We start from the raw sequence: 20,603 nt of genomic DNA on the forward strand, positions 1-20,603 counted from the left end.
ATTTTTAAATCATAAGAGAGTGTGCCATGGTAGAAATAGGTTGGAAACACTGTTTTACAAAAATATGATCATACTCTGACTGTGATTTGACTGTGATTTACTTTACACTTTTAACGTAGGAAAATAAAAAGAGAGAGAGAAAATGTGTCAAATGTCGCCATCGGGTGGTCATTTTAAAGTGCAAACGACTGATAAAAGAAAAGAGGATTCCATTTTATCAATTCTTACATCTAAACACAGCAGAATGTTTAATTTTATAGCAAAAATGAAAGTCAAGATGACAACTCAATATGAAGCCGAGCATTGATTTTGGGTTTGGCTTGGATGTTGAACAGACTATGTACCGTGATTCATTTTCTCAGCTCGTCACTGACAAACACAACCACATGAAGTGTTAATTATCTGCCTGGATCCATATGTGTTTTTCAGTCAAATATTGGGTTATGTTTGGACTATGAATTTCAAACTGTTTTAAATTCGAGTGAAACCTACTGTTCTGTATATAGGATGCAAACAGGTAACGGTTATGTAATAATTTCCCTTTAAACACAAGTGTGATGAATGTCTAGGTAATGTATGTGACAATATTGATGTCAAAAGAGTTCACCAGACACTCACTTTACAGATAAACTATCCAATTTATTTATTTATTATTCTACAAGATTACAATCCAGCCATTTGTCTGCTAAAAAAGTTCCAGTTATTGCCTTGGCATAAACTCTTCCATTCACACATATACATCATATCGCTGTGACAGGTCAGCGTTAGTCTCCAATAAAGCATCAATCGTTTCATACATGTCTTAACTAAATCAAATATTTCATACGTGTCTAAACTAAATCAATAGTTTCATACGTGTCTAAACTAAATCAATAGTTTCATACGTGTCTAAACTAAATCAATAGTTTCATACGTGTCTAAACTTGGCCTATAATTCCAACTGACGTTACTATTTCCTGTTAGTGTGCAGTGCTGGCATTTTTCCTAAAGCAGCCGAGATACTTACACAAAAGCGAGCACGCGTGTGAGAGAGAGAGAGAGAGAGAGAGAGAGAGAGAGAGAGAGTAAAAGGGGGAAGGGAAACATATCATATTTGCCATGTGTGTTAGTAAAAAAAAAAACCAAAAAAAAAACCACTATCAATGTGAATATGTTTGTTAGTATGCATAATTAGCTGCGAATATCCATCTACGCATTGTATGTGTATCTGTGTACGTTGTCGAGGCGACGAGAACGCGGCTTCTTTGAGACAGCAGATTTCTCGCATGGTATCGGTGCAGGATTTTCGGCGGAGGCAGATGCCAGAAAAGAAGGAGAGAGGAGCAGGTGTGGGAGTGGGTGTGGGAGTAGAGGGAGCGTGCGCTGTCACTTCTCAGCCCTGCCGCAGCTCGTGCAGCTTCTGGGCGACGCTCTCCAGCTCCGACTCAATGGCCGCCAGACTGGCGATCTCTGGCTCCTGTGGAGGCCGAGAGTAATAGAAACAATAGAAATAATAGAAATAAATGAATAGAAATAGTTGTGGAGGCACTGGAATGAGGGCTGGGAAGTATGAGGGACACTCTTACAGGACAAAATGCCCTCAAACACAATACTAGGTTTGGCTGTTGATCTCAAAAACGCCAGGAATAGATGTTTATGCAAATACCCTGTTAAGGTCCCTTGGTATTTATTAATTTTTTGGATTGAATTCTTTGAATTTTGTTGCGTATAGGAAGAGTGTTATTTTTTATATTTATATATATAGACATTTATTTTATTTAGATGTATTCATTAATTAAATTATTTATATATATATATTTTACTTTATATTACTAATTAATTAATTAATTATTAAGTAATTCAATTATTTATCATGTATTTCTTAATTTTACTGTACCACACACATACTGTGAAATTTATTCAAATTGCGTTTCACTGTGTCTTTTGTTATGCAGATTGTAATAACTTTGTTATTTCTTGTTATTATTGTTCAAGTTCAAGAGATTATTTGTCACATTATTGTGTGTATATGTATTATGTTAATCCACATCATATTTTTACATGAAAAGCTTCAATAACAAGTTCATCATGAAGAAATTAAATAGAAAATGGAATACATTCATAAAAGGTTTAGTTTTTTTAAATATTTCCCTCATATTTCTTTCGAAAATGTGTTATAGTAAGTGAATAACAGGAGATTTCAATGCTCTCTCTTTTCCAAGTCCTAAAATGCAGCATTTTCTTTTCTCATGGGATTGCAGCAGGGTTTCTGCCACACACTTTTTTAGTGCGCAGCTGCATTCTCGGATCCCTGAGTCAGAGGCCAGTATGTATGCATGTGCATACAGTATGTATGTATATGCTGTATATGTATTCACAGTATGTAGGTACGTATGTGGGTGAGTGTGTCTGTGTGTAAGTTGGTATATACTGTATATGCTGTGTATCTATATATGTATGTCATTATTGAATTATTCAAAAAGGAGAGACAATCACACACTCTCCAAACCTTTAATTAAAGTATGTTTATTGAATGAAATAACATCCTGATGAAGGTCCTTTGACCAAAACGTTGCTCCATTCAATAAACACAACTTTAATTGTAACTTTCGACAGTGCGCAGGAATATCTTTTTTTATGTAAATTTTGAGAAGTTTCAGTTCTTCTCCACGTGTCCCTCCATGTGTGTGTGAAGAATCTGTTTTTCCTCCATCATTACAAAAAGAAACCGTTACCTCTGACAGGAAGTGAAACCGTGAACCCACCTCTGGCTTCCTGCTGGCACTGCCCTCCTCCTCGAGGCCTCTCTTCTCCTCAGGCGTCCTCCGAGCCTCAGTCTGCAGCACCTTCTCCTCCGGGCTCTTCTGGATCCCTTTCTCTTTCTTCACCTCCTCCTCCTCCTCTTCCTCTGCGGCCTCTCTGGAGTGGTGGGGCACTTCCTGCTCCTCTCTCTCCTCCTTTCCTATGGCGTTCTTCTTTGATGCCGGTGATGCTTTGCTATTGGCCCGCTTGGTCCACCTATTTGACCACTCGCTGTCCCTCTTCACCTCCTCCTCCTCTTCGTCCTTGGAGCCCTCTCCCTCGCCCTCTTTCTCCCAGTCCCTCGGCGTGTTGCCGTGCGGGAACAGCGTGCTTCTCCTCCTTTTCTCCTCTTCCTCCTCCTCTTCAGCGGACGACTTCTCCTCAGACTTGTTCTTGGGAGCGTTTCTCCTTTCAGCAGATTCATCATCTGAAAAAGATAGGGAATGTTATTGATTCTCATCTCTCTTTCTCTCTTTTGCTGACACACACACACACAAACACACACACACACACACACACACACACTCTAAAATATTCTCTGCCATCAGCAGGACACCACTCCTTTTAATGAAATGCTGCCTGCCAGCTGGCCGCTCCGCTCGCAGCCTTTGTGCATCGATACTCTGGAGATAAGAATCAACTATTCCCTTTCTGAAAGAGAGAGTGTAGCTTTGCTCTGCTACGCAGCTGACACATGCATAGAGACATTATCTACTTTGCAATATTGTCATTATACTGTAATAATGTTGTAATAACACTCAGGACTGGGGGTCCTCCCCCAGGAAATCTTGAGTGTCAAACTATTTCTGCATTCTGGTGAATTTTTATGCACCGCTTTGCCTTTTCTGCATCAATTTATGGTGGAAATGTTTTTATTCCGGTAAAGGATGGTTTCTTTCATGTTTTTAAGGGGGCGGGCAAATGCACTTGTTCTAAATATTGAGGGGGACGTATTGCACTGTGTTCTGTTGTGCCCGCGGACCATCATTCTGTTGAGGGGACTTTCTGGACGACAACAACAGCTTTGGATGGATTATTCTGCTTCTTTCCATTATGGACTTCACAAAACAATTCCAGAGAGTGAGAAAAATGACTGGAGACATTCGAGAAAACAGGGGCTGCTCATTTGTATTCCGGGGACGACAAGGTGCTTTATCAGCGCCGGTGCTACGCCCCAGAATATGACGGGTTCTGTTACTCCCCATCCCGCTCAGGAGGCTGAGAGAATGAAATGTATTATATAGACGACAGCTCCTCCATCAACCACCTGAGACAAGTGGCGAGTTCCCAGAGGGGGAAAATATGGGTTCAGAAAGTAAAAATCCATTCCAGATTTTGAGTCAACCGAGTGGATTTGCGAATGATCATCAACCGAGTGATTATCAACATGGCAGGACTTTCATTTTCTGAACCAGGATTTCTCCATCGCCTCCCAGCTCAGATGCAGAGTTTGCTCCACCTTTCCTTCCTTTTGGATGTGCGTTTTGCTTCCTCTATTTAAAGGTCAAATTATTTTTCCACCCGCAGGGTTTTCGAACCAGGTCACTTCGGCGCACAACAAACCAGCGGTGGGAGTGCGTTAAAACCAAAGGGCCTTGCCTTTCTTGTTCAGTGCCTCCTCTGAATCATCCTTTGAGCTCCTACGCTTCTCTTCCCCTCCTTCATGTCCTTTTTTCCCTCCGTCCTCCTCCTCCTCTCCCCTCTTTTCATGCTTGTCTTCTCCCCACTCGGAGACGTGCTCGTCCGAGCTCTTGGCTTGCCGCCTCCTCTCTTCCTCCTTCCCGGCGGCCTCATTATGCTCCTGTGACTCTTCCTCTCCGAGCCTCTCATCTTCCTCTTCCTCCCTGCCCCCGCTGCTTCCGTTCTTCTCTTCGTCTGCTCGAGGATGGATCGTTCGCCGGGTCCGCCAAAAGCCTCTAACATGGATCGATCTGGAACAGAGAAGGGGATGGGTTGGGGGGGGGGGGGTAAGCCACCATGCACCTTGAGGAAATTGGATTCACCGGGGATGCGAAAAGAAGGTACATAAAAAAGCACTACAGGCGATTGAAGTGCTCCCATTGAGCTGCAAATGAAATTTGTTTTTCCCGCATTTAATCAAGGGATATGGCTGGTGAGGTGTGGGAGAAGGGCATGGGTGGGCATTTGACAAAAGAACATGAATTATGCAAATAAAATCTAATTTGCAATGGATACTCGTAACGCTCTCAGCCTCTCTCTCTCTCTCTCTCTCTCTCTCTCTCTCTCTCTCTCTCTCTCTCTCTCTCCTCTCTCTCTCTCTCTCTCTCTCTCTCTCTCTCTCTCCTCTCTCTCTCTCTCTCTCTCTCTCTCTCTCTCCTCTCTCTCTCTCTCTCTCTCTCTCTCTCTCTCTCTCGGCTGGATGTACATTTTAGTCACACATTCTGTTCTGGTTTCCACTTTCTGCTTTCTTTTACAGAATGCAGATTTAAAGGCTGGGGCAGAGCAGCAATCTCATTTAACGTTTTGCAGTTTGGCGGCTTTATTGCGCTTGGGCTTTCATAAGAAGTACTCTCTATTGATTTTTTTATTGTGCTTTTCAGACCCATTTCTTTGGCTACACCGTTTTGGAAGAGGCTCCAAGTGACTGCAACCATTCAGGCCTCTAGCCCTAAAGTCCTAAATGGCATTCAGAGAAAATGGCAGATCAATGGACCATCTTTACAGAGACATATCCTTCAAAAATGATGAACATTTGTTTTGAATGTCTGTTTACTGCCATCTCACACAACTTTATTTTATTCTTCATTCATTTTATTAGTTTCTTTATCAGGGACTGTCCCTGTCCCTGACCACACCATTAAAGGCAAGCCTAAAATGGCAACCAACAGAAGAATAAAAGAACCAAGGAGATGCAGAATTGAAACACTTCTAAGCTGTTTTTTCCCCGGATCATCTTCGCAGTTGAGGGAACTCACCTGCCACATTGCTGGTGCTCTCAGGAATTTGGGTCACACGATCCAACGCCATGATGTCGCCCTGCAGCTGGGATCGCTCATTGGCTCCTGAGATCGGAGTGAAAGTGCACTGATTCGCTTTAATTGTTCTTCATAAATGTACAAAGCAATTTGTGAGACCATATAATTATATACAGTACATATACACACTAGATATATTATCATATAGAGCTCACCTTGCACAGCAATGTCCTGCAGCTCCTTGAGGAAATTATGGTGACGGAGGATGGACACAAGTCTATCATCTGGAGAATGGACACATCCACCCACCCACCCACCCCCACCCCCACACCCACACACACACACACACAGACACACACACACACACTAGAGTCAGCACTGAATATTGCACAGGGAATGCATGTACGACAGGTTAAACCCTTCCGTTCCCTATGTACCAGCCAAGCAGCACTGCAGTGCTCACACACAGGTGTAACGCTGTTCCACTCTTCCTATTCACACAGTCTCAGCATTTTATTTTGCTCTTCACCGCTCTTCATCATGGTTAATTGCCCTGAAATGTACTGCTCTCAAAGCAGCAGCATATTAATCACCCGTCCGAAAAACACGGGTCTTTTTGCTGACCCGACGGGAAAGCTGTGTGTGTGCAGCAAGCGCTTTGACGCCTGTCGGGGGAAATAGCTGTAAATTTCCAAACTTCTCGAACCCTCTTTCTCTCTCTATTCACCTTCCCATCCTTCTAATCCATTTACGACGTCTTGCTTTCCACCGCCGCTGCAGCCAAAGCCCCGCCAACAATAGACGTGTGGGTGACTAATGCGCCGATTGATTTTACTCGACAAGGACAGGATAAAGGTAGAAGAATGGAGGTGTAATTGAATATCCATGGGCCGTGTCCTCCGCCATTCTCCCCCCAGCCTCAACTGCAACAAACATCTGCGACTTCCTCCCATCAAGCTCACAGGCGCACTTACCTTCAAATCTGGAGCAAACATGATCTTGGCTGCAAACGCCGGGGTTTGTTGGAAGCTTTTGTTACAGCCATTATAAGGGTTGATGTTTGAAATCGATCCAGCGTGAGCTCCGCATAATAGAGAAGCAAAGGGTTTGCTTTTGTTTTGTTTTACAGGACTGAAGTAGGACAATGGTGATACCGAGGCTGAGTTTACTGGTTCACTACTTCATTTTAGATAAACAACAGATAAACAATCCATGTAATTAAACTCACTACTACTCCATGTGTTCGGTCTCAAGTGCAAAATCGCTGTCGTTTTTTCCATTCTGTTACCAAATGAAAACATCCTGCTTAAGTAGTAAAGATTTACAAACAAATCACCAAACTTTATGTTGCTGATTGCATCTCAAATCAACACATGACTGATGGGGAGCAGGAAAGAAATCTGGCTTTTAGAAGTAATGGACGATAAATGGAGCACATGATGAAACTGGCTGCTGTATTTAATATAGGAGTCAGCCTACCGCTGTATATTAGAATATTAAAGATTGTTATGTGTCGAACCTGTCTCGATGGGGATCCATAAGTATCCATAAGTGACCAATAACGCTTAAAATACCCCCTTGTGAAAACACACTGCTGTAGTACGACTGTATGTATTTACAACCAAAACCATCAATCTTTATGTTGCTGCACAACATCACAAGAAGGTATTTCAAAGCGATGCTGGAAAAAGGAGCAGATGGATGGCTTTAAAACCAAATGATTTAAGGGTTCCAGGGCCGGGGGGCGGCTCACCTGTCCTCAGAATGACCAGGCATTCCTGACTGATGGGTACCGGCTTCGGCCTCGACAACACGTCCGCCAGAGCCTCCACGACGCATTTCATCACCTTTAGGGACACGGAAACAGCGGAGCGTTCACAGTATTGTAGGGATGGTATTGTTGTAGCCGATGTTGTAGATTATATATATATAGTGTATATATGTCAGAAAAACCAACACTTCATCCATATTTCATATTTATACTGTGAGAATCAAGAGTCTCTTAGACAAGAGAACATCAAAATTCATCATGGTTTTTCGTTCACTGAGCCCATTTTGCCAACCCCCCACCCCCCACTCATCATTGTGTACAAGGTATTATACTGTAGTTCCGTATCTGAAATCTGCGTCATTTCTCAAATCTCAGCCGGGCCCTTTCACTTTGTCTCATTTAAATTCTCTCGTCTATTCTTCATCTTTAATCTTCAAAAAAAAAAAAAAACAACTCTGGCTACCTCTCTCTCTCTCTCTCTCTCTCTCTCTCTCTCTCTCTCTCTCTCTCTCTCTCTCTCTCTCTCTCTCTCTCTCTCTCTCTCTCTCTCTCTGAAATCGTCAGCAGGATCTTGCAGTGGCTCAGGATGTGAAATGGTTCCACTGAGGTCATGACCTCCCACTGCCCTCAATTAAGAAATGATCTCCATAGATCTTCAAGAGAGTTGAATTAAGTGCCGGGGAAAAGACTCTGCCCCCGTCTTTCAAAGCGTGAAAAGATATCAAATAATTAACGGCATTGTTCTATTCTTTTTAGATTATTACACTTTACATGACATTTTGATTAGTGCGGTAGCCTTATAGTTTTATTGAAATGATATATAGATAATACAGGTACCATAAATAATGATAATAATTATATATATACACATATAAAAATGTATAATATTGATAATAACAAGAAGAACAAGAACAAGGACAGGAAGGATAATGAGAAAATAAATATATTTACCTTGACGTCCTCATTCTCCAGGTGACTTGAAGTCACTGGTAATGACAGAACTGGATGAAATGGAAAAAAAAACAAAAAAACATCATGAGGGCATCATTATTATTATTATTATTATTATTATTGAGGACCATAAAAACCAACAGCCTTTGAATCCGTAAATGGCAAATGAACAAAGTGCTCAAGCCTCTAAAACAGGAGGCAGCGAGTTATAAAGACGACACACGGGGAAATGAAGGCTGCACCGCCCGCATCCCTCCAGCCCAACGCAGTGACCTCTCCACAGTTGCCGGCGCTGTCCGTGGTGCCGAACCGCAATTAAGAACACCTTCCGCAGCGCCGCCATGACATCCACGGACATCAGCGCGGTTCACGGGCGGGGGGGGGACGTTAGTTGAAGATTCTGTTTGGACGGTTAAGTCGGCGTTTACCCACCGCAGCCGGACAACACGGTCACGACGACGAACGCTCGCCCGAGCATCGCTGCGGATGCAGGATCGACTCTCCAGGAACAAGGAAAGGAGATATTTCGATTTATTATTATTATTATTATTAATTAAAAAAAAAAAAAAAAAAAAAAAAAAAAGAAAAGAAAAAGCCACTGAGTTATAGGTTCATTCTGAACTTTAAAAGCCTTTGGTCTGTTTATTTGTGGAGAGCCGACGCCCTCGTCTGCACCTCGACCCACCCGCTCCCTTCCTCCCTCGCGGACACCGAGCACCTCGCGGCGGCGGAGGCTCTTATAGGGCGCAGTGCGGGGAGGACGTGACGTCATCCCCAGGCACGCCGTTGATACGCGACCAAATCGAACACTCAATGAATCTTTTTTTTTTTTGATTTAAATTAAAAGGAAGCCAAGACAAGCTTAGGATCAGGAATAAACAACATAAAAATGGAAGCCAGAACATAAAAGTAATAACAACAACGTCAATAATAATCGTAATAATAATTAAAAAAAAATAATAATAATAACAATAAATGTAGCTGCACAAGTTTTGGAGTTCCCATGGCACGTAGCATCAGTTCATGCTGCTGCCCCTCTTTACCCCCTTCAACACAGCATCGGCTCACGTCATGGCGCAGTGATTCCTGGTGACACGCAGAATTACCAATACAGGGATACACTTGTTGCGTTTCATTACTTTATAATAAAAATGGGAAGGTGGTTGTTGTACTCCCTGTAGTCCACAGAGTCCTGCCTCACGGTGACTCTGCAGACGGATCTCACTCCGTGTGGAAGTTCCCAACAACACGGTTCCATTCAAACAGATGAAACACTGCATGTCCCTCAACTTTTTTAAACTTTTGGGACTAAACTGAAACAGACACGGGTCGGACCCGTTGCTCTGGAGCTGCAAGCGAACTTCATGCGTGAGGACACAAGCACGGAAGATGTTTTGGACTGTTTTGGACTCCTGCCATTTGCTTGTTAGGACTGGCTCCAATGGTGCAGGAGGTACACGGTACTGGGTTGGATGGAACAGACTTATATTTTCAAAAAGGGCAAAAGGATAATAATGTAAAATGAAACGCCCAGCTGACATCAAGCAGGTTAGACAATACACACGCACGCACGCACGCACGCACGCACACTGTGCAACAACTACAGAGTGAGTAAGATGCAAATACTCCTTCATAAACCACCACCTGCACATATATAGCGAATTGGATAATATTGTCACAAAGCGTCTCCACAAACTCATCTCTCGCCACCACCCGACCGGAAGATTTAGAACGTTGGCGTGTCGGTGACGTACGAACCTTCGGCTACTTCCAATCAATTTTAGTCGGTTTTTAACCAATTCCTTCTCCCTATGTGGATCGATATGGATGAAACTTGAACCACCAGATGTGTGTGACGTCCCTGTTCTAACGACACCGCAACCGTGTCTGTGGCCAGGTCTTTATTTAGTAATGGTACTTCACTGTCATTAAGGTTGTAGGGCTTATGGGAAAACCACAGAGAGAGAGAGAGAGAGAGATTTGAAGAGGGAAGGAAAACATCTCATATTTGGCATGTGTGTTAGGAAAAAAAACAAAACCCTATCAATGTGAATAGATGTGAGAGATATGCTTTCACACTAAGGAAAAGAGAAATACATGAGCTGGTATCAACCCCACTTTCTCTCTTTCGGTGTACATACTGTTTACGTACGTACAGTATATCTTCACACTGTTTATATAATGGGGACTGGGGTGGATATTTTCCCATTTGCTATTTGCCCCGGTTTATTACGAACAAAGGTTCCACCATTATAGTTGCAGATTGTGCAAATATCATGGTTGCTAGGAAACAGTTAATTGAAAATGAACTACCATTTCTCAGACAGTGTGTGTTCTCTGGTCAGGGTTTTCTGTTCTCTGTGCAGGTGGCTTGAATGGGAACAGAATGAAAATATGTTTTTTTTTCCTGTATCAGCAACCTATTAATAATAGGACAATGATAGATGTGTGAGGTAAATGCTTAGATACGTCAGGTTAACAAAATGCTTATTTCCCCCATCTACACCTGCAACAGAAAGAAAGTGTACATATCATGTAATGTAATGCAAAATCGTGGCAATAATGAATAATAACAAAATATAATATGAAATATAATTGAATAGAATAGTACATAACATACTGTAACATAACAAAACATAATAGAATATAACAGAATATAACATTACATAATAACAGAATAGAACAGATTAGAAGAGAACATTACATAAGATAATAGAATAGAACAGAACACTACATAACGTTACATAACATTATAATAGAATAGAACCGAATACTTAAAACATTACATAACATAACACAATATAAAAAAATTACCCAAAAGTTTGTTGTTTCTAGTTTTGAAATTTCAGATAAAATGTAGTTCTATGCCTCGGTTATCTCTTTATAACTGAGGCATAGATCTACATAGAGCTGTTTAACATCAGCCTTGCTGGTTATTTGCTCTTCTGCACTGAATCAACCCTTAAAATGACCCTCACTGTGGCTTTTAAGGAGTTTTTCTGAATTTAATTCCTTATTGGACAGCACTCTGAGCCCCTTCGCATCCCATAACGCTTTCAGGGAAATGGTAATAAAGCACAATATGCGTCAGAGATGGACACATATTGGCCTGGTGTCTGTTTGCACACAAAGAGGGATCGCTTGTGGTCGTTATAATAATCAGGTAATTATGCAATAGCTTTCCTGGCAGACTGATTGAAATCCAGCTTACACAACCGCCCCAAAAAAAGAAATGATGGAAAATACACTTTATGAGGACCCCGAAAACAAAAATTAGGACGATGTTAAAATAAAAACCCAAACACGTCCATCACTTATTGGAATCGAGTTGCCTTTATTGGAGATGTTATCGACCATTTTTCATCAATGCTAATGGACAGCGCAGGCCCCATGTCAGACGTCTGTCAATTATTGTTGATTGTTTACAGCAGCGGCTCGTCCACTGTTTTATTCCATAAACGGAATTTTCCAGGACGAACAAAAGCCGTGTTTACCTTGCACCAGGGTTTTTCCCAAAGCGCCCTGGTCTTTTGTGTGCGTTCCAGCTCTGCGGGGCGGACGCGTATGGTTTTTAGATTCAGTCATAGATCGCACTGAATAGGGACGGCGGGGACGAAATTCACGGCTGAAATTTTTTTGAAAAGAGTCCAAGTAACATTAGAGGAGGTGAGTTCAGATAAAGCCTCCACCTGTTGCGCCGTCGTTACACACGTCTACGTAATGAGTTAAGACATGAATAGACCATTCAACCGTAATGCCCGATCATATTTCATGGCTCCTAATTCTGAACGGTGATGATCTGTATGTACAGTACAGTACGTCTCTGAATTCAATAGGATCTTATTGTTTCTCACATGTCTAAAATGATAAAGAGATAAATATTCATATACATCACAAATTCTTGATGCAACATTGCAAATCATATGTTAAGTTTGAACCTTTCCACAACAACACCAGATATTTTAGCAGATGAGCTATCTCAACTCCACGCCCAGCACGTCAAATCATTAATTATTATAATTTTCTGCACGGCAATTCCTTGGTACGGGTGAAACGATTACCATCGAGAGACTCTTGTGTGAGAGCAGTTCAAAGCTGGATTGGAACAATTTGTCTCAATTACTAGATATTCAAATGGGAAATACTCGATACAACAACGCAGGTTCTCCACAGACAATATTATTTTGTGTCCTTGAATTTATTCCACCAGAAGCAATTATATTCATCTGTAATTCAGTAAAAAAAATAAAAATAAATAAAAATAAATGCAGCACTAGCACTAGTCTGAATGCCACAAACTGATCGGCTATAGATCGAGAACCCAAAGAGACCCCAAACCCACTGGGACCAGCAGGACCAGGAGGATTAGGAGGACCAGGAGGGCCAGGAGGGTGGCGGCCAGTAGCGGGGCACCAGACCTGGGGTCTTCCAAAACCGGGGGTGGGTCTGTCTTAGCCGCGCTGGGTCGGGTGAAGATGTACGGGTGATCCTTGAACCGAAACAGTTGAGCGAGATTTAGTGTGAGCTATCGGCCCATGAAGTTCTTTGTGAAAAATGCAAAATGCGGCTTGAAGGTCAACTCGCTACATCAGTGATTCTCGCTTCCTGATCAGACTTTGCCTCGGGGATCCCCCATCTGAGAAGCTTTTTATTGTTAGATATGATTAGGTCCAAACTTCCACACCTCTCTATACTAAAGTTATGGAGATACCAGTGGAACTAGGATCATAACAGTCATTATATTACATTCTCAATGTCCGGAAAATAAAAAAAGGGTGAAGTTTAAACTATTAATCATTTTGCTGGGGACCCCCTGGAACCTCTCGAAGGCCCCCTGGGGGGTCTCCAGACCACATGTTGAGAACTACTGCTCTAATGAGTTAATTTCTAATTAATCAGTTATTTGCTGCTTTGAAAAATAATTTGTAATACAATAATTTTAGTCATCGTCATCATCATCATCATCATCATATTTCCATAAAGTGTGTTTCAACACCATTACAGTTGAGAAACAGAAATAACACCGAAAAAACGACTTCAAAGCCTTTTATCGGCTCATTAAGCTAAAACCAGAAGCTATTCCAAGAGAATGGAACATAAAAATCATTCCTCCGACTTGGATGGTTCTTGTATCATTAACGCCCCCGAATTTAAATAACGCTTCCAATAAACTGAGGAACTGAAGCTTGTAGTGAAGGTCTGTCTTACCAGAGACGGGCAGATGAGGTCGATGGGATCAGAAAAGCTGCTCACCATGAACTTCTCTCCTTCAGGCTGAAACTGGGAGTGAGGGACAGAAACGCGGGGAATTATTTCTCACACTTCACACTGTAGTCACTGTTAATAAAAAAAACGTGTCTTTTCTAGACCAGGGATTCCCAAATCTTTTAAAACCCAGGGGTTTTAAAAGATTTTATTTATTTACTTTATTTTTTATATATCTTTTGATATCAGCCTCATAATATTAGGCGGTGGTTTTAATGATGTGGCTGATTGGTGTATATACTGTATATATACACAGTAGAGTACTGTACTGTACTGTACAGTACAGTACGTCAATAGGATCTTATTGTTCGTCACATGTCTAAAATGACAAAGAGATTAATATTCATATACATCACTCATTCTTGATGCAAGATTGCAAATCATATGTTAAGTTTGAACCTTTCCACAACAACACCAGATATTTTAGCAGATGAGCTATCTCAACTCCACGCCCAGCAAGTCAAATCATTAATTATTATCCTTTTTAATGATGTGGCTGATCGGTGTATATATACTGTATATATATACATCGATCAGCCACATCATTAAAACCACCGCCTAATATTGTGTAACAATACAGCTCTGACCCGTGGAGGCATGGACTCCACTAGACCTCTGAAGGTGTCCTGTGGTATCTGGCACCAAGACGTTAGCAGCAGATCCTTTAAGTCCTGGAAGTTGCCAGGTGGGGCCTCTATGGATCTGGCTTGCTGTTCCAGTACATCCCACAGATGCACCATCGGGTCGGACCCTAACCACGGCCGTCCACATGATGTAGAAGAAAATGTGATTCATCAGACCAGGCCACCTTCTTCCATTGCTCCATGGTCCAGTTCTGACGCTCACGTGTCCATTGCAGGTGCTTTTAGAGGTGGACAGGGGTCAGCATGGACACTCTGACCGTTCTGCAGCTACGCAGCTCCATACCCAGCAAGCTGTGATGCACTGTGTGTTCTGACACCTTTCTATCATAGCAGCATTAACTTTTTCAGCAGTTTGTGCTGCAGTAGCTCTTGTGTGGGATCGGACCAGACGAGCCAGACTTCACTCCCCATGCACATCAATGAGCCTTGGACGCTGATGACACTGTCACCGGTTCACCGGTTGTCCTTCCTTGGACCACTTTTGGTAGGTACTAACCACTGCATACCGGGAACACCCCACAAGACCTGCCTTTTTGGAGATGCTCTGACCCAGTCATCTAGCCATCACTATTGGTCCTTGTCAAAGGTGCTCAGATCCTTACGCTTGCCCATTTTTCCTGCTTCCAACACATCAACCTCAAGAACTGACTGTTCACTTGCTGCCTAATACATCCCAGCCCTTGACAGGTGCCATTGGGACAAGATGAACAATGTTATTAACTTCACCTGTCACTGGTTTTAATGCTGTGGCTGATTGGTGTATATCGACCTCACTAATTATGATGGTGAGGTTTTGTACCATAGGATTTGGAATTTGAGTTAAATTTTTTTACCACATGGCTGTTAATTATAGCCAGATTTAGTGTGTGTAAAGTGTGGGAATTACACTTTAATATACTGTTAATGGTACTAAGCCAGAGATTAGGCTGCCAAGGGACGAAGTTTGTGAAATCGACAAATTTCTAGAACACTGCATCACTTCCCCTGTTTATCCAGGTCAAGATCTTCGAGTCAAATGATGTTGTGGACCTCCTGATCTGATCATCTTCACACCCGCTCTACTGTTCTGAGTTCTCACCATGTTGTTCCACAGGCCCTTGGCCAGCTCCTCGTGTCCCTTCATGGTGAAGTGGAAGCAGTCGTGGGTGAAGAAGGTCATGTCTATCTTCCCGTTCTGCAAAAAGGAGACAAAGATAAAAAAAAAAAAACCACAATGTCAAACCATTGAAGTAATGAGGTGCGCGGGTGACGAGCCAGGAACCGAGAACCTTGTCAGTGTTCCAGTGCGAACGGACCACTTCACGCGGTACATGCATAGTCAGGTGTAGCGTCTGCATGGGTGGATTACTGGCAAGCGGGGAGGGTCGGCGTGTTTCAGAAAGGGCTGAAGGACAACAGCAAAATCCTCCCTGAAGAAGCGATCGCTGTCGAGCAGCTGCTCCAGTCTTTTCTGGAAGATGAATAAGAAATTGCTCCTGTTATTATTGTTATTATTATTACGATTAAAATTCATCTTCATCTTCTTTTTCCCCCTCATTCTCATTTTTTGATTATTTAACAGGCCAATTGACTTTATGAAATGATGATCATGGGATATACTGTATTTGAGATGTATTTTTCCAGATGAATTCAGGATACGACTCTGTGATGAAGGTTTAATGAGAACGCTTTAACGTCATAAATCACGAATGGCAAAGCCGCTGCCACACTGGAAATAGGAAGAATGAATCGAACCTGGAATTCCAGATTGACTTCCACCAGCTCCCGCAGCTCAGGAGAACTGGCCACCGGCTTTATCAGGCACGAGCAGAAAGACCTGAAAAAGACACATAAGGCGAAAATGAAGTTCAAAAGAAAAAATAAAGGGTTGGAAAGACCAGATTTTTCTTTTATACTGTACTGGGGCTCGATATACATAACATTTGATTTGAAAGAGCCTTTACACGCAATAAACAGTTGGACCACAGCGCCTGAAAAACTGTATTTATGCGTTTTCGGTGTTTGGCACATGCAGCTGCGTTGCCTGGAAACCTTCCAGACAATTGGAAAGAACCTTGAGTGCTCTGTTACAGTACGTACTGTCATCTGGTTTGTCTTATTAAATGTTTGTCTGGATATATAGTATTTGTTAATGGAGCTCAATTCAAAGGGCTCAATGTTTTTAACCCAGCTTGACCGTCCAGATCCAGCGGTGCGGTTGCCAGGTTTGAAATCGAGGTTGCCAGGTTTAAAATGACAGTGAAGCGCCGCTCGTCTCTCCAGTCATAATACTGTGGGTGGTCCGCTGAGCAGCTCACCGCTGGAGGAGGCACCCCGGGGTGGGCCGCTGGACCTCCCTGAGCGTCTCCATGGGAAGGATCTGGACCACGTTGACGATCATGCGGGGAACCTGCAGCACGGCGACACGGGGGAAACGCTAACGCGGCGGAATAGAGAGGGGATCGTGTGTGGAAAGCTCTAAAACCGACGGCTCGGGAGGATCTAAAGGACCGCGCGAGTCCCGGGGTCCGGCTTTCGTTTTTCCTTTACCTCGTTCATCAGCATTTCCAAGGAGACGGTCATGTAGTGAATGAAGTTGTCAAGCGAGAAGAGAACCTGGAAAAAAAATAAAAAATAAAAATAAAAAATGATGGATAGCGTCCAACAGAAAGTCCAGGGAGGAAGAGTCTTCATCCTTTGCAGACCTTATCTTTGCAGTAATCGCAAATGTCGTTCATGCCGATGAGAATGGTCAACAGCTTCCAGTCCTCCTCAAAGTTGAGGCCCTGAATGAGCAATGGGATATTTGAACACCTATGAAGTATAATAACATTTTGGTAAACCAACAGAGAATTAAGAAATGTATTGATGTACAGTAAGCAGGAAGGCGACATGGGTCAGGTTTCAGGTTCGGCGTCTTGCTCAAGGGCAACTATGTTTTTCGGTTGCCCAATCGTGTTTGTGAACCAAAGCGAATCCAATGCAATTCATACTGTACATAAGTGTCAAATAACATGATGCACTCTGGGATATTAGCGTACCTCATAGCTTCTTAGGGTGTCAATCAAATGCCTCGTCTGACCTGGGAGATTACTACGAAGGACATGGTAAAACGATACCATTGTAAATGCAGGGTCATAGAGACTTGGATCCCTACATTTAAAAAATGTCATGTTCAGTAAAAAGACATCATTCTGGTTATATATGAACATTTACACCTTCCGGGGATTTCCACCGTCCAGAGATTCACACCAACGACCCCTTGGGCTGGGTTTGATAAAAGGAAGCATGACTGTCCTATTGGAAGGCATCCAATGACATGTGATTTTGGGAAAGTGAAGTTTCACAAAATCGTCCTCACAAGGTGTTGTGTCCAGTGACGGCCAGGTTGAATCCCGTCTCGCTGAGCGGTGCCGCCGTCCCGTGCACCGTCTTACTGGGGGCTGCACCCACCACGTTGGGGTTGAACAATCTGATGATGTCTGCGATTTAAGGAGGACAAAACGGTTGAAAGATCAAACTTTTATTCCCATAGGGGAGGAAGACGAAAGGACGTTGAGAGCTGACAGAGTAGGGGCGAGTGAAAATCTCTTACTTGGCAACGTGATGACATCTTGAAATGAGCCATAGCCTCCGATGCTGCGGAATACGGCACGATGATGGTTTTATCAAAGGACATATGACAGCCATATTATTGCCAACACAGCATTTATCATGAGATTTCGGTTGCTCTACCTCCAGGAGACGTGACGAAATTCGATAGGAATCCCGAGCACATTGGTGGCATTGGCGCCAATGGCGGTCTGGAATGAGAGGACAAAGGTAAACACCCCAAGTAACATGTTTTGACCACAATTTCTTGTTTAGCAGGTTCTCAGGTGGCGTCGCTATTTTGTGTTTTGCTTAATACAGGGGCTCCCAAACTCAGGGTCCACAAACCAATTGCAGGGACTACAGCGATATTATTTTTATTATTATTGTTAACATTATTATTGTTTTTGTTTATTTATTTATTTATTTATTTGATTCATGTTAATGTGTTTTAATATATTCGATTAAGATTGTGAATCTGAATATAAATATTGTGATTTTTTAAATATTTATTATTTTATGTTTTCAAATAGAAACATAACATTTTTTTTTTTTTTTTTTTTTAATTCATGTTTTTGTTCTCATCCAGAGCTTAGTCTTCCAAATTTGGCCTTGAAAGGGCCAATCACAAAGTCATTAAAGACACACACAAATGCAATTCTATTTTCTTTATTGTCATAGAAAAGCGACACTCCATCCACAAACCTCAGGGCATAGGTCAACAATGAATCACACAATGAAGCTATTACTCAAAAACCAAAAAAAAAAGAAGCCAAACGTTGCAGAAAAAGCCTTTTCGAGGACACTGGTGGCTCTTTGACAGTCGGTGTGGCCACAGACGACACATCCCGAATTAATCTACTGCTGAAATGACAGAAATGACAGAGAGTAAAGAGAAACGAGAACTCACTGTGAGAGAATCACCCAACGCAGCGATGACTCTGATGTCGGCAGCTTTCACCAACTCCACTGCAGAGGTCGAGATAAGACGTTAAACCACAGGTATCCCTAGATGTGTATGTGTGTGTGTGTGTGTGTGTGTGTGTGTATACATGCGTGCACGCATGCTTGTGTGTGCGTGTGTGTGTGTGTGTATGTGGCGTGCTTGTGTGTGTATGTGTGTGTGTGTGGTGTGTGTGTGTGTGTGTGTGTGCATGCATGCGTGTGTGTGCTTGTGTATGTGTGTATGTGTATGTGTATATGTGTATATGTGTGTGTGTGTGTGTGTGCACATGCATGCATGCATGCTTGTGTGTGCGTGTGTGCGTGCGTGCGTGCGTGTGTGCGTGTGTATGTTGTGTGCTTGTGTGTGTGTGTGTGTGTGTGTGTGTGTGTGTGTGTGTGTGTGTGTGCATGCATGCGTGTGTGTACTTGTGTATGTGTGTATGTGTATATGTGTGTGTGTGTGTGTCTGTGTCTGTTTCTGTGTGTGTGCGTGTGTGTGTCTAAGCAGCTTCGACCTGATGTGGGAACAAAGGGAGAGGGACTCATGTCCAGACACTGGAACAGCGCGTGTTTAAAATTCACGGGCCTAGTTTTCTCCGGAAACTCCTGCGGGAGGAAGGTTTGACAGAAAGAAACATGACAACTTCAGTAGCGGAGCGACCGTGCCTCCTATTTCTACTCATCCAGAGTCTCTGGATGAGTAGAAATAGGACTTTTAGGGAGGGATCGCACACTCGATGATTAAGACAGTGCTGCTGACGATGCGTCGTGGAGACTGTTGAAGAAATAATTGTGCTTTCTAGGCAAGGTACGTTTATTTATAGGCCTAGAACACATTTCATACACAAGGGCATTAAGGCATTTAAGAAAAGCAAAGAAGGATACGAGCATGGAAATAAAAAGAAAAACTCAGCGCCCAAACTGATTGGTTTTGGGCGCAATTTCCATGAGTTTTATGTGAAAGGCCGCATGGAATTGATCGATAATTGGTTCATAAAATTCATGTTATTACCAATACCGAACAGGCTAAAACATTGTTCATTTAGCTGCTAACAGTGAAGCAGATTGCACAAAAAATATAATATGATGTCTTCTTTTCCAAATAGTCGTATTCCAGGCCAGAGGTTCCCAAACTGGGGTCAGCGGCCCCCTAGGGGTCCTCAAAGGGAGGTCCGTTGGCCAAATAGTTTATATATATACTGTGTGTGTGTGTATATATATATATATATATATATATATATATATATATATATATATATATCTAAAAAGAAATTTTATGATTTTACTTCTATATCCACTGAACCTCACTAAAGACTGAGTTTGGTTGAGTTTTAAATTAAACCACTTTTGTTTAAGCACAGGGTGTGTGTGTGTGTGTGTGTGTGTGTATGTGTGTGGCGAGGGGGTCCTCAAAGCTTGGTGTGCCAGGAGGGTTTTGGCATGAAAACTTGTGGCTTCTAGGCATATATTTAACACTACTCTAAATATCTAGTCCTTGCTTTGCTTTATACTGTGTTTCAGTGTCTTTTAACTGTGCTGGTTTGAACTTCTGAAATCCATGTGGTCTCGAATGAAAACTGTCTTATTGTGTGTTGTATAATGTGCAGCCCTATAAGTAAGAGTCTGCTCTGTGTGTGTTACTTCACGTCTGTTTTCTGCTTTGTCCAACAGTGTCTGGTACTCAGCGTTCCAGTTTTATGTTCTTTTCAAGCATTTTCCCACCACTTGGTGAAACGCAGC

Source organism: Zeus faber, assembly GCF_960531495.2.
Source record: "Zeus faber genome assembly, chromosome: 2".
Taxonomy (NCBI): domain Eukaryota; kingdom Metazoa; phylum Chordata; class Actinopteri; order Zeiformes; family Zeidae; genus Zeus; species Zeus faber.